This window comes from Oncorhynchus keta, unplaced genomic scaffold, assembly GCF_023373465.1.
Source record: "Oncorhynchus keta strain PuntledgeMale-10-30-2019 unplaced genomic scaffold, Oket_V2 Un_contig_10695_pilon_pilon, whole genome shotgun sequence".
Classification (NCBI taxonomy): Eukaryota; Metazoa; Chordata; class Actinopteri; order Salmoniformes; family Salmonidae; genus Oncorhynchus; species Oncorhynchus keta.
This window is the reverse complement of record NW_026277178.1, coordinates 1-16,607: the sequence shown is the minus strand read 5'-3', so window position 1 is coordinate 16,607 and position 16,607 is coordinate 1. Positions and strand designations below refer to the sequence as shown.

General features: G+C 40.7%; 1 long non-coding RNA gene across 1 annotated transcript; it reads right to left on the bottom strand.

Moving 5' to 3' along the window:
- Positions 1-15,781: 15,781 nt before the first annotated feature.
- LOC127917107 (uncharacterized) lies at positions 15,782-16,220 on the bottom strand. The gene is made up of 3 exons (XR_008096964.1): positions 16,189-16,220; positions 15,945-16,133; positions 15,782-15,836 (listed from the first exon to the last, which is right to left on the bottom strand). It is a non-coding gene; the product is annotated as an uncharacterized LOC127917107 (long non-coding RNA).
- Positions 16,221-16,607: the final 387 nt, after the last annotated feature.

Here is a 16,607-nt window from a genome sequence, read left to right as displayed (position 1 = left end):
ACCAACTATACTGTACTGAGATACCAACTATACTGTACTGAGATACCAACTATACTGTACTGAGATACCAACTACACTGAGGATACCAACTACACTGTACTGAGATACCAACTATACTGTACTGAAATACCAACTATACTGTACTCTGAGATACCAACTATACTGTACTGAGATACCAACTATACTGTACTGAGATACCAACTATACTGTACTGAGATACCAACTACACTGAGATACCAACTACACTGTACTGAGATACCAACTATACTGTACTCTGAGATACCAACTATACTGTACTGAGATACCAACTATACTGTACTGAGATACCAACTATACTGTACTGAGGATACCAACTATACTGTACTGAGATACCAACTATACTGTACTGAGATACCAACTATACTGTACTGAGGATACCAACTATACTGTACTGAGATACCAACTATACTGTACTGAGATACCAACTATACTGTACTGAAATACCAACTATACTGTACTGAAATAACAACTATACTGTACTCTGAGATACCAACTATACTGTACTCTGAGGATACCAACTGTACTGTACTGAGATACCAACTATCCTGTACTGAGATACCAACTACACTGTACTGAGATACCAACTATACTGTACTGAGATACCAACTATACTGTACTCTGAGATACCAACTGTACTGTACTGGGATACCAACTGTACTGTACTGAGATACCAACTGTACTGTACTGAGATACCAACTACACTGTACTGAGATACCAACTACACTGTACTGAGATACCAACTATACTGTACTGAGATACCAACTATACTGTACTGAGATACCAACTATACTGTACTGAGGATACCAACTATACTGTACTGAGATACCAACTATACTGTACTGAGATACCAACTATACTGTACTCTGAGATACCAACTATACTGTACTGAGATACCAACTATCCTGTACTGAGATACCAACTACACTGTACTGAGATACCAACTATACTGTACTGAGATACCAACTATACTGTACTCTGAGATACCAACTGTACTGTACTGAGATACCAACTATACTGTACTGAGATACCAACTATACTGCACTGAGATACCAACTACACTGAGATACCAACTACACTGTACTGAGATACCAACTACACTGTACTGAGATACCAACTATACTGTACTGAGATACCAACTATACTGTACTGAGATACCAACTATACTGTACTGAGATACCAACTATACTGTACTGAGATACCAACTATACTGTACTCTGAGATACCAACTATACTGTACTCTGAGATACCAACTATACTGTACTGAGATACCAACTATACTGTACTGAGATACCAACTATACTGTACTGAGATACCAACTATACTGTACTGAGATACCAACTATACTGTACTGAGATACCAACTATACTGTAATGAGATACCAACTATACTGTACTGAGATACCAACTATACTGCACTGAGATACCAACTACACTGAGATACCAACTACACTGTACTGAGATACCAACTACACTGTACTGAGATACCAACTATACTGTACTGAGATACCAACTATACTGCACTGAGATACCAACTACACTGAGATACCAACTACACTGTACTGAGATACCAACTATACTGTACTGAGATACCAACTACACTGTACTGAGATACCAACTACACTGTACTGAGATACCAACTACACTGTACTGAGATACCAACTACACTGTACTGAGATACCAACTACACTGTACTGAGATACCAACTATACTGTACTGAGATACCAACTACACTGTACTGAGATACCAACTACACTGTACTGAGATACCAACTACACTGTACTGAGATACCAACTACACTGTACTGAGATACCAACTACACTGTACTGAGATATCAACTATACTGTACTGAGATACCAACTATACTGTACTCTGAGATACCAACTATACTGTACTGAGATACCAACTATACTGTACTGAGATACCAACCATACTGTACTCTGAGGATACCAACTATACTGTACTGAGATACCAACTATACTGAGGATACCAACTATACTGAGATACCAACTATACTGTACTGAGATACCAACTATACTGTACTGAGATACCAACTATACTGTACTGAGATACCAACTATACTGTACTGAGATACCAACTATACTGTACTGAGATACCAACTATACTGTACTGAGATACCAACTATACTGTACTGAGATACCAACTATACTGTACTGAGGATACCAACTATACTGAGATACCAACCATACTGTACTCTGAGATACCAACCATACTGTACTGAGATACCAACTATACTGTACTGAGATACCAACTATACTGAGATACCAACTATACTGTACTCTGAGATACCAACTATACTGTACTCTGAGATACCAACTATACTGCACTGAGATACCAACTATACTGTACTCTGAGATACCAACTATACTGTACTCTGAGATACCAACTATACTGTACTGAGATACCAACTATACTGTACTGAGATACCAACTATACTGTACTGGGATACCAACTATACTGTACTGAGATACCAACTATACTGTACTCTGAGATACCAACTATACTGTACTCTGGGATACCAACTATACTGTACTCTGAGATACCAACTATACTGTACTCTGAGATACCAACTATACTGTACTGAGATACCAGCTATACTGTGCTGAGATACCAACTATACTGTACTGAGATACCAACTATACTGTACTGAGATACCAACTATATGAGATACCAGCTATACTGAGATACCAACTATACTGGATACCAACTATACTGGAGATACCAACCATATCGGGATACCAGCCATACTGGGATGTACCAACTACATACTGAGATACCAACTACACTGTACTGGAGATACCAACTATACTGTACTGAGATACCAACTACTGTACTGAGATACCAACTATACTGTACCGAGATACCAACTATACTGTACTGAGATACCAACTATACTGTACTGAGATGTACCAACTATACTGTACTGAGATACCAACTATACTGTACTGAGATACCAACTATACTGTACTGAGATACCAACTATACTGTACTGAGATACCAACTATACTGTACTGAGATATCAACTATACTGGATACCAACTATACTGCACTGGGATACCTGCTGCACTGAGGATACCAACTATACTGAGATACCAGCTATACTGGATACCAACTATACTGAGGATACCAGCTATGCTGTACTCTGAGGATACCAACTATACTGTACTGAGATACCAGCTATACTGAGGATACCAGCTATACTGAGATACCAACCATGCTGTACTCTGAGGATGCCAGCTATGCTGGGATACCAACTATACTGGATACCAGCCATACTGTACTCTGAGGATACCAACTATGCTGAGATACCAACTATGCTATACTGGGATACCAACTATACTGAGATACCAACTATGCTGACTGGGATACCAACTATACTGAGATACCAGCTATGCTGAGATACCAACTATACTGTACTCTGAGATACCAACTATACTGTACTCTGAGATACCAACTATACTGTGCTCTGAGATACCAGCTATACTGTACTGAGATACCAACTATACTGTGCTCTAGGGATACCAACTATACTGTACTGAGGATACCAGCTATACTGTACTGAGATACCAGCTATGCTGTGCTCTGAGATACCAACTATACTATACTGGGATACCAGCTATGCTGCACTGGATACCAACTATACTGGGATAACCAACTATACTGAGATACCAGCTCTGAGGATACCAACCATACTGTACTCTGGGATACCAACTATACTGAGATAAACTATACTGAGATACCAGCTATACTGAGATACCAACCATACTGTACTCTGAGATACCAGCTATACTGAGATACCAGCTCTGAGGATACCAGCTATACTGCTGATACCAACTATGCTGAGATACCAACCATACTGTACTCTGAGGATACCAGCTATGCTGGGATACCAACTATACTGAGGATACCAGCTATACTATACCGAGATACCAGCTATACTGAGGATACCAGCTATACTGAGGATACCAACTATACTGAGGATACCAGCTATGCTGAGGATACCAACTATACTGTACTCTGAGGATACCAACTATACTGTACTGAGATACCAACTATGCTGTGCTGAGATACCAGCTATACTGTACTGGGATACCAGCTATGCTGTACTCTGAGATACCAGCTATACTGTACTCTGAGGATACCAACTATACTGTACTCTGAGATACCAACTATACTGTGCTCTGAGATACCAACTATACTGTACTCTGAGATACCAACTATACTGTACTGAGATACCAACTATACTGTACTGAGGATACCAGCTATACTGTACTGAGGATACCAACTATACTGCACTGGGATACCAACTATACTATACTGAGATACCAACTATACTGGATACCAGCTATACTGAGATACCAACTATACTGAGATACCAACTATGCTGAGATACCAACTATACTGTACTCTGAGATACCAACTATACTGTACTGAGATACCAACTATGCTACTGAGATACCAGCTATACTGTACTGAGATACCAGCTATACTGTACTGAGGATACCAGCTATGCTGGAGATACCAACTATACTGTACTGGATACCAACTATACTGTACTGAGATGCCAGCTATACTGTACTGAGATACCATCTATACTGTGCTGAGATACCAACTATACTGTGCACTGAGGATACCAGCTATACTGTACTGGATACCAACTATGCTGAGGATACCAACTATACTATACTCTGAGGATACCAACTATACTGCACTGAGATACCAACTATACTGAGATACCAACTATACTGAGATACCAACTATACTGAGGATACCAACTATACTGAGGGATACCAACTATACTGTGCTGAGGATACCAGCTATACTGCACTGAGGATACCAGCTATACTGAGATACCAACTATACTGAGATACCAACTATGCTACTGAGATACCAGCTATACTGAGATACCAACTATGCTGAGATACCAACTATGCTGTACTGGATACCAGCTACACTGTACTGAGATACCAGCTATGCTGAGGATACCAACTATACTATGGGATACCAGCCATACTGTACTCTGAGATACCAACTATACTGAGATACCAACTATGCTGAGGATACCAACTATACTATGCTGAGGATACCAACTATGCTGAGATACCAACTATGCTGGGATACCAACTATACTGAGATACCAACTATACTGAGATACCAACTATACTGGGATACCAACTATACTGAGATACCAACTATGCTACTGAGATACCAGCTATACTGTACCGAGATACCAGCTATACTGTACTCTGAGATACCAACTATACTGTACCTGGGATACCAGACTATACTGTACTGAGATACCAACTATACTGTACTCTGGAGATACCAACTATACTGTACCTAGATACCAACTATACTCCTGAGATACCAACTATACTGTACTGAGATACCAACTATACTGTACTGAGATACCAGCTCTTACTGAGATACCAACTATACTGAGATACCAAATCTATACTGTACTGAGATACCAACTATACTGTGCTGGAGATACCAACTATACTGTACTCTGAGATACCAACTATAATTAAAATGGATACCAACTACACTGTACTGAGATACCAACTATACTGAGATACCAACTATACTGAGATACCAACTATACTGTACTCTGAGATACCAACTATACTGTACTGAGATACCAACTATACTGAGATAAACTCTGAGATACCAACTATACTGTACTGAAGGATACCAACCATACTGTACTCTGAGATACCCACTATACTGGAGATACCAACAGCTGAGATACCAACTATACTGAGATACCAACTATACTGAGATACCAACCATATGCCTGAGATACCAACTCTGAGATACCAACTATACTGAGATACCAACTATACTGTACTGAGATACCAACTATACTATACTGAGATACCAACTATACTGAGATACCAACTATACTGAGATACCAACCATACTGAGATACCAACTATACTGTACTCTGGGATACCAACTATACTGTACTGAGATACCAACTATACTGTACTGAGATACCAACTATACTGCTGAGATACTAACCATACTGTACCTGGATACCAACCATACTGTACTCCTGGGATACCAGCTATACTGTACTCTGAGATACCAACTATACTGTACTCTGAGATACCAACTATGTACTCTGAGATACCAACTATAATGCCTGGAGATACCAACTATACTGCATGCTGAGATACCAGCTATGCTGACTGAGATACCAATCTATACTGTACTGAGATACCAACTATACTGTACTGAGATACCAACTATACTGTACTGAGATACCAACTATACTGCACTGAGATACCAACTACACTGAGATACCAACTATGCTGTACTGAGATACCAACTATACTGTACTGAGATACCAACTACACTGTACTGGAGATACCAACTACACTGTACTGAGTGATACCAACTACACTGTACTGAGATACCAACTACACTGTACTGAGATACCAACTATACTGTACTCTGAGATACCAACTATACTGTACTCTGAGATACCAACTATAATTGTACTCTGAGATACCAACTATACTGTACTGAGATACCAACCATACTGTACTCTGAGATACCAACTATACTGAGATACCAACTATACTGTACTGAGATACCAACTATACTGAGATACCAACTATACTGTACTCTGAGATACCAACTATACTGTACTGAGATACCAACTATACTGTACTGAGATACCAACTATACTGTACTGAGATACCAACTATACTGTACTGAGATACCAACCATACTGTACTGAGATACCAACTATACTGTACTGAGATACCAACTATACTGTACTGAGATACCAACTATACTGTACTGAGATACCAACTATACTCTGTACTGAGATACCAACTATACTGTACTGAGATACCAACTATACTGTACTGAGATACCAACTATACTGTACTGAGATACCAACTATACTGAGATACCAAACCATACTGTACTCTGAGATACCAACCATACTGTACTGAGATACCAACTATACTGTACTGAGATACCAACTATACTGTGTACTGAGATACCAACTATACTGAGATACCAACTATACTGTACTCTGAGATACCAACTATACTGTACCTCTGAGATACCAACTATACTGCACTGAGATACCAACTATACTGTACTCTGAGATACCAACTATACTGTACTCTGAGATACCAACTATACTGTACTGAGATACCAACTATACTGTACTGAGATACCAACTATACTGTACTCTGAGATACCAACTATACTGTACTCTGAGATACCAACCATACTGTACTGAGATACCAACTATACTGTACTGAGATACCAACTATACTGAGATACCAACTATACTGTACTCTGAGATACCAACTATACTGTACTCTGAGATACCAACTATACTGTACTCTGAGATACCAACTATACTGTACTCTGGAGATACCAACTATACTGCACTGAGATACCAACTATACTGCACTGAGATACCAACTATACTGTACTCTGAGATACCAACTATACTGTACTGAGATACCAACTATACTGTACTGAGATACCAACTATACTGTACTGAGATACCAACCATACTGGGAGATACCAACTATACTGAGATACCAACCATACTGAGATACCAACTATACTGAGATACCAACTATACTGAGATACCAACTATACTGAGATACCAACTATACTGAGATACCAACTATACTGAGATACCAACTATACTGTACTCTGAGATACCAACTATACTGTACTGAGATACCAACTATACTGTACTGAGATACCAACTATACTGTACTGAGATACCAACTATACTGTACTGAGATACCAACTATACTGTACTGAGATACCAACTATACTGTACTGAGATACCAACTATACTGTACTGAGATACCAACTATACTGTACTGAGATACCAACTATACTGTACTGAGATACCAACTATACTGAGATACCAACTATACTATACTGAGATACCAACTATACTGCACTGAGATACCTACTGCACTGAGATACCAACTATATTGAGATACCAACTATACTGAGATACCAACTATACTGAGATACCAACTATACTGTACTCTGAGATACCAACTATACTGTACTGAGATACCAACTATACTGAGATAAACTATACTGAGATACCAACTATACTGAGATACCAACCATACTGTACTCTGGGATACCAACTATACTGAGATACCAACTATACTGAGATACCAACCATACTGTACTCTGAGATACCAACTATACTGAGATACCAACTATACTGAGATACCAACTATACTATACTGAGATACCAACTATACTGAGATACCAACTATACTGAGATACCAACTATACTGAGATACCAACTATACTGTACTGAGATACCAACTATACTGTACTGAGATACCAACTATACTGTACTCTGAGATACCAACTATACTGTACTCTGAGATACCAACTATACTGTACTCTGAGATACCAACTATACTGTACTGAGATACCAACTATACTGAGATACCAACTATACTGAGATACCAACTATACTGAGATACCAACTATACTATACTGAGATACCAACTATACTGCACTGAGATACCAACTATACTGAGATACAACTATACTGAGATACCAACTATACTGAGATACCAACTATACTGAGATACCAACTATACTGAGATACCAACTATACTGTACTCTGAGATACCAACTATACTGTACTGGAGATACCAACTATACTGAGATAAACTATACTGAGATACTATACTGAGATACCAACCATACTGTACTCTGAGATACCAACTATACTGAGATACCAACTATACTGAGATACCAACTATACTGAGATACCAACTATACTGAGATACCAACCATACTGTACTCTGAGATACCAACTATACTGAGATACCAACTATACTGAGATACCAACTATACTGAGATACCAACTATACTGAGATACCAACTATACTGAGATACCAACTATACTGAGATACCAACTATACTGAGATACCAACTATACTGTACTCTGAGATACCAACTATACTGTACTGAGATACCAACTATACTGTACTGAGATACCAACTATAATTGTACTCTGAGATACCAACTATACTGTACTCTGAGATACCAACTATACTGTACTCTGAGATACCAACTATACTGTACCTGGAGATACCAACTATACTGTACTCTGAGATACCAACTATACTGTACTCTGAGATACCAACTATACTGTACTCTGAGATACCAACTATACTACACTGAGATACCAACTATACTACCGAGATACCAACTATACTGTACTGAGATACCAACTATACTGTACTGAGATACCAACTATACTGAGATACCAACTATACTGAGATACCAACTATACTGAGATACCAACTATACTGAGATACCAACTATACTGAGATACCAACTATACTGACATACCAACCATACTTGTACTCTGAGATACCAACTATAATTGTACTGAGATACCAACTATACTGTACTGAGATACCAACTATACTGTACTCTGAGATACCAACTATACTGTACTGAGATACCAACTATACTGTACTGGAGATACCAACTATACTGTACTGAGATACCAACTATACTGTACTGAGATACCAACTATACTGTACTGAGATACCAACTATACTGTACTGAGATACCATCTATACTGTACTGAGATACCAACTATACTGAGATACCAACTATACTATACTGAGATACCAACTATACTGCACTGAGATACCAACTATACTGAGATACCAACTATACTGAGATACCAACTATACTGAGATACCAACTATACTGTACTGAGATACCAACTATACTGAGATACCAACTATACTGAGATACCAACTATACTGAGATACCAACCATACTGTACTCTGAGATACCAACTATACTGAGATACCAACTATACTGAGATACCAACTATACTGAGATACCAACTATACTGAGATACCAACTATACTGAGGATACCAGCTATGCTGAGATACCAACTATACTGTACTCTGAGATACCAACTATACTGTACTGAGATACCAACTATACTGTACTGAGATACCAACTATACTGTACTCTGAGATACCAACTATACTGTACTCTGAGATACCAACTATACTGTACTCTGAGATACCAACTATACTGTACTCTGAGATACCAACTATACTGTACTCTGAGATACCAACTATACTGTACTGAGATACCAACTATACTGTACTGAGGATACCAACTATACTGTACTGAGGATACCAACTATACTGTACTGAGATACCAACTATACTGTACTGAGGATACCAACTATACTGTGCTGAGATACCAACTATACTGGGATACCAACTATACTATACTGAGGATACCAACTATACTGAGATACCAACTATACTGTACTCTGAGATACCAACTATACTGTACTGAGATACCAACTACACTGTACTGAGATACCAACTATACTGAGATACCAACTATACTGAGATACCAACTATACTGTACTCTGAGATACCAACTATACTGTACTGAGATACCAACTATACTGAGATAAACTATACTGAGATACCAAATATACTGAGATACCAACCATACTGTACTCTGAGATACCAACTATACTGAGATACCAACTATACTGAGATACCAACCATACTGTACTCTGAGATACCAACTATACTGAGATACCAGCTATACTGGGATACCAACTATACTATACTGAGGATACCAACTATACTATGCTGAGATACCAACTATACTGAGATACCAACTATACTGAGATACCAACTATACTGAGATACCAACTATACTGTACTCTGAGATACCAACTATACTGTACTGAGATACCAACTATACTGTACTGAGATACCAACTATACTGTACTCTGAGATACCAACTATACTGTACTCTGAGATACCAACTATACTGTACTTTGAGATACCAACTATGTACTGTACTTGAGATGTACCAACTATACTGTACTGAGATACCAACTATAATTAGAGATACCAACTATACTGAGATACCAACTATACTGAGATACCAACTATACTGAGATACCAACTGGCAACAGATACCAACTATACTGTACTCTGGAGATACCAACTATACTGTACTGAGATACTAACTATACTGTACTGAGATACTAACTATACTGTACTCTGAGATACCTAACTATACTGTACTCTGAGATACCAACTATACTGTACTGTACTCTGAGATACCAACTATACTGAGATACCAACTATACTGTACTCTGATATCAACTATACTGTACTGAGATACCAACTATACTATACTCTGAGATACCAACTATACTATACTGTACTCTCAGATACCAACTATACTGTACTGAGATACCAACTATACTATACTGTACTCTGAGATACCAACTATACTGAGATATCAACTATACTGTACTGTACTCTGAGATACCAACTATACTATACTGTACTCTGAGATACCAACTATACTGTACTGAGATACCAACTATACTGTACTGAGATACCAACTATACTGTACTGAGATACCAACTATACTGTACTGAGATACCAACTATACTGTACTCTGAGATACCAACTACACTGTACTGAGATACCAACTATACTGTACTGTACTCTGAGATACCAACTATACTGTACTGAGATACCAACTATACTGAGATACCAACTATACTGTACCAACTATACTGAGATACCAACTATACTGTACCAACTATACTGAGATACCAACTATACTGTACTGAGATACCAACTATACTGAGATACCAACTATACTCTTGAGATACCAACTATACTGAGATACCAACTATACCAGATACCATACTATACTGTACTCTGAGATACCAACTATACTGAGATACCAACTACATACTGAGATACCAACTATAGATACTGTACTGAGATACCAACTATACTGTACTGAGATACCAACTGTACTGTACCAACTATACTGAGATACCAACTATACTGCACTGAGATACCAACTATACTGTACTCTGAGATACCAACTATACTGCACTGATGTACTGACTGAGATACCAACTATACTGTACTGAGATACCAACTATACTGAGATACCAACTATACTGAGATACCAACTATACTGAGATACCAACTATACTGTACTGAGATACCAACTATACTGTACTGAGATACCAACTATACTGTACTGAGATACCAACTATACTGTACTGAGATACCAACTATACTGTACTGAGATACCAACTATACTGTACTGAGATACAAACTATACTGAGATACCAACTATACTGAGATACCAACTATACTGAGATACCAACTATACTGTACTCTGAGATACCAACTATACTGTACTCTGAGATACCAACTATACTGTACCAACTATACTGAGATACCAACTATACTGAGATACCAACTATACTGAGATACCAACTATACTGTACTCTGAGATACCAACTATACTGTACTCTGAGATACCAACTATACTGTACTGAGATACCAACTATACTGAGATACCAACTATACTGAGATACCAACTATACTGTACTCTGATACCAACTATACTGTACTGAGATACCAACTATACTGCACTGATACCAACTATACTGCACTGATACCAACTATACTGCACTGAGATACCAACTATACTGAGATACCAACTATACTGAGATACCAACTATACTGCGATACCAACTATACTGTACTCTGAGATACCAACTATACTGTACCAGATACCAACTATACTGTAGATACCAACTATACTGAGATACCAACTATACTGACTGAGATACCAACTATACTGAGATACCAACTATACTGAGATACCAACTATACTGAGATACCAACTATACTGAGATACCAACTATACTGAGATACCAACTATACTGTACTCTGAGATACCAACTATACTGTACTTACCAACTATACTGTACTGAGATACCAACTATACTGTACTGTGAGATACCAACTATACTGTACTGAGATACCAACTATACTGTACTCTGAGATACCAACTATACTGTACTGAGATACCAACTATACTGTACTGGGATACCAACTATACTGAGATACCAACTATACTGTACTGTACTCTGAGATATCAACTATACTGTACTGAGATACCAACTATACTGAGATACCAACTATACTGAGATACCAACTATACTGAGATACCAACTATACTGTACTGAGATATCAACCAACCACAAAATACTGTAGTCATTGGGGGAGAAGAGAGAATGATAGATAGACAGGGACAATGTACTGCTGGGATGGAACAAAAGCCTGCACACCTCGAATTCTCCAGGACCAGAGATGGAGGCCACAGACCTGGTGAACTGTCACTATGGAAATGTTTTAGAAACCAAAACAATTCCATTGAACTGTTCTTAAAACTAGCTAACCCGTTGACACAGTGAGTTCCATTCTCAAAAGTAGTGCACTATATAGGGAACAGGGTGCCATGGGGCTCTGGTCTAAAGTAGTTCACTATATAGGGAATAGGACTCTGGTCTATAATAGTGCCATAGGGTTCTGGTCTAAAGTAGGACTCTGGTCAGGGAATAGGGTGCCATAGGGCTCTGGTCTAAAGTAGTGCACTATATAGGGAATAGGGTCTGGTCATAGTAGTTCACCATAGGGGGCTCTGGTCTAAAGTAGTGCACTATATAGGGAATAGGTGCCATAGGGCTCTGGTCTAAAGTAGTGTACTATATAGGGAATAGGGTGGTCATAGGGTTCTGGTCTAAAGTAGTACTATATAGGGAATAGGGTGCCATAGGGCTCTAAAGTAGTGCACTATATAGGGAATCTGGTCTAAAGTAGGCATTGCCATAGGGTTCTGGTCTAAAGTAGTGCACTACATAGGATGTAAGAAGGGCTTTATAAATACATTTGATTTGATTTGATTTGGTCTAAAGTAGTGCACTATATAGGGAATAGGGTACCATAGGGCTCTGATCTAAAGTACTGCACGACATAGGGAATAGGGTACCATAGGGCTCTGGTCTAAAGAAGTGCACTATATAGGGAATAGGGTACCATAGGGCTCTGGTCTAAAGTAGTGCACTATATAGGGAATAGGGTTCCATAGGGCTCTGGTCTAAAGTAGTGCACTACATAGGGAATAGTGCACTATATAGGGAATAGGGTGCCATAGGGCTCTGGTCTAAAATAGTGCACTATATAGGGAATAGGGTACCATAGGGCTCTGGTCTAAAATAGTGCACTATATAGGGAATAGGGTACCATAGGGCTCTGGTCTAAAGTAGTGCACTAGGGAATAGGGTGCCATTTGGGACACGGGCCCGTTGTGGTTCCATACTCACAGTATCCACATCTAGTGCCACCCTCAAACACAAAGCCGTTGGGCACGTCGCCATAGCGACGCAGGTCTGACAGCTTCCACTGGCCAATCACGGCCGGGGGGAGGTCCCTAGTGAGGACCAGTAGGTTGTTGCACAGGTGCAGGGAGGCGGGACCACTCTCTAGCTTAGTTCCTGGCTGAACGCCTACACTGAACCTGTGGACTGGTTGAGAGAGAGAGAGAGCAAGAGAGGGAGGGAGAGAAGGAGGAAGGGGGATAGAGAGAGAGGGGGATGGAGAGTGAGAGAGAGAGTAAGGGGAGAGAGAGAGAGAGAGAGAGAGAGAGAGAGGGAGGGAGAGAGAGGGGAGGGAGAGCGAGAGTGGGGGAGGGGGAGAGGAGGGAGGGAGAGCGAGAGTGGGGGGGAAGGGAGAGAGGGGGAGGGAGAGGGGGAGCGAGAGTGGGGGGAGGGGGAGGGAGAGAGAGAGTAAGGGGAGAGAGAGAGAGGGGAGGGAGAGAGAGAGAGGGGAGGGAGAGTGAGAGGAGAGTAAGGGAGAGAGAGAGAGGGAGGGGAGAGTGAGAAGAGAGAGTAAGGGGAGAGAGAAAGAGAGGGGAGGGAGAGAGAGAGTAAGGGGAAGAGGGAGAGAGAGGGGGAGGGAGAGAGAGAGTGGGGAGAGAGAGAGAGGGAGGGAGAGAGAGAGAGAGGGAGGGAGAGAGAGAGGGGAGGAGAGAGAGAGAGAGAGAGAGAGAAGGGGAGAGAGAGAAGGGAGAGGGGAGAGAGAGAGAGTAAGGGGAAGAGGGAGAGAGAGAGAGGGGGAGGGAGACAGAGTGGGGGAGAGAGAGAGGCGGATGGAGACAGAGAGTAAGGGGAGAAGGGGAGAGAGAGAGAGGGGGAGGGAGAGAGAGAGAGAGAGTAAGGGGAAGAGGGAGAGCGAGAGTGGGGAGAGGGGGAGAGAGAAGGCGGATGGAGAGAGAGAGTAAGGGGAGAGAGAGAGAGGGGAGGGAGAGTGAGAGAGATTAATTATTATTCAAACTAAGCTAAAGGCAGAGAGCCACTGTCACACACCATGAGTTCTGTATCAATCAGAGACATAATGAAGGTAACACACACAGTATACAGTACATACACACACACACACACAGTACATAAGTCTAGGACAGTATACACACACACACAGTACATAAGTCTAGGACAGTATACAGTACACACACACAGTACATAAGTCTAGGACAGTATACAGTACATACACACAGAGCATACGTCTAGGACAGTAGACACACGGCTTGATGCCAGTATTAATGATGAAACGCTCTCTGTTGTGCTCTGTGTTACAGACACACACTGTCACACACACACACACACACACACACACACACACACACACACACACACACAGTATCACAGCCTACCTTCTCCAGTCTGTATCACAGCCTACCTTCTCCAGTCTGTATCACAGCCTACCTTCTCCAGTCTGTATCACAGCCTACCTTCTCCAGTCTGTATCACAGCCTACCTTCTCCCAGTCTGTATCTCAGCCTACCTTCTCCCAGTCTGTATCTCAGCCTACCTTCTCCCAGTCTGTATCACAGCCTACCTTCTCCCAGTCTGTATCACAGCCTACCTTCTCCCAGTCTGTATCACAGCCTACCTTCTCCCAGTCTGTATCACAGCCTACCTTCTCCCAGTCTGTATCTCAGCCTACCTTCTCCCAGTCTGTATCTCAGCCTACCTTCTCCCAGTCTGTATCTCAGCCTACCTTCTCCCAGTCTGTATCTCAGCCTACCTTCTCCCAGTCTGTATCTCAGCCTACCTTCTCCCAGTCTGTATCTCAGCCTACCTTCTCCCAGTCTGTATCTCAGCCTACCTTCTCCCCAGTCTGTATCTCAGCCTACCTTCTCCCAGTCTGTATCTCAGCCTACCTTCTCCCAGTCTGTATCTCAGCCTACCTTCTCCAGTCTGTATCTCAGCCTACCTTCTCCAGTCTGTATCTCAGCCTACCTTCTCCCAGTCTGTATCTCAGCCTACCTCCCAGTCTGTATCTCAGCCTTTCCCCAGTCTGTATCTCAGCCTACCTTCCCCAGTCTGTATCTCAGCCTACCTTCTCCCAGTCTGTATCTCAACCTTCTCCCAGTCTGTATCTCAGCCTACCTTCTCCAGTCTGTATCTCAGCCTACCTCCCCTCCACTACCTTCTCCCAGTCTGTATCTCAGCCCTAGCGTCCCATACCGTCCGCCCCCTCCCCTCCACCCTACCTTCTCTCCCAGAGCTGTCAGCTAGCCCTAGATGCGTCTTCCCTCCCTCCACCCTACCTTCTCCCAGGCTGTATCTCAGCCTAGCG